We start from the raw sequence: 894 nt of genomic DNA, 5'->3' as shown, positions 1-894 counted from the left end.
CCGGCCCTGTACTCGCAAACAGTTTGGTCTGGCATCGTAAACCGGAACCAAGCCAGTGACCCCAGCACCAGCAGTAGTCCTTGAGGGACGGAACATTGTTCAGCTGGAGCAGAGACTTGGACCTCCACAAGGAACAGGCAAGGACAAGCCCCCAGCCTCACTACTGCGCTCAGTGCTCACCACTGTGGAGGGCTGGATTTTCATCCGCGTGTTGGGAAGCCTGATGCCCAGGCTTGCGTGACTCCTTGCTCTTCCTTAACTACCCTGCTGTCTGAGGTGTGTGTACAGCCCTGCCTTGTGTTACTGTTTCCTAGTGACGCTTCTCTGGATGGCCTTTAAGAGCTGCTGTCTGGGAGTCCTCACTGTAGTGTTTGCATGCATCTTGATGTCAGACTTAATCATGCGCTTTATAGCCAGCAGAGAAAGACAAAGCTTGTCTCCTGGCTGGGCAGCACAACCCTTACTATGGGGAGGTTGGGATGCCTTGCCGAGGGCTGGCATCTGACTGGTGTGGGGTGCTAAACTCTGTTTCTGGGTTACCTGCTCTCTGCTTGAATAAAGTTTTAAAGCTTGAACACTCAACTCCTCTTGTGGGTTCTTGCTGCTGTGCCCACAGGTGTACCTAGGTGGGTGGGTAACTGGCAGCATGCTCTTGGGCTCCGTGTCCTGCCTCCCTGCCTGCACTGAGGCCGCTGGCAGTGAGCTGGAGGAGCAACCGTTCGACCCCCGGCTCCTTTCACGGGGTTTGCCCTGAGGCACCCGTGGGCATCGGGGATGGCAGAGGGGGGTGAGATGCCGGATGTCTGCTGGCGCGAGGGTGAGGGGCCAGGCTGCGGGTGCCCTTGTCTGTGTCCCAGGAGGCCGCAGCTGCTCGCAGCACCCGGGCAGGGTGCG

This window comes from Phaethon lepturus, unplaced genomic scaffold (genome assembly GCF_000687285.1).
Source record: "Phaethon lepturus isolate BGI_N335 unplaced genomic scaffold, ASM68728v1 scaffold4352, whole genome shotgun sequence".
Lineage (NCBI taxonomy): Eukaryota > Metazoa > Chordata > Aves > Phaethontiformes > Phaethontidae > Phaethon > Phaethon lepturus.
Note: the sequence above shows the minus strand (reverse complement) of the source record.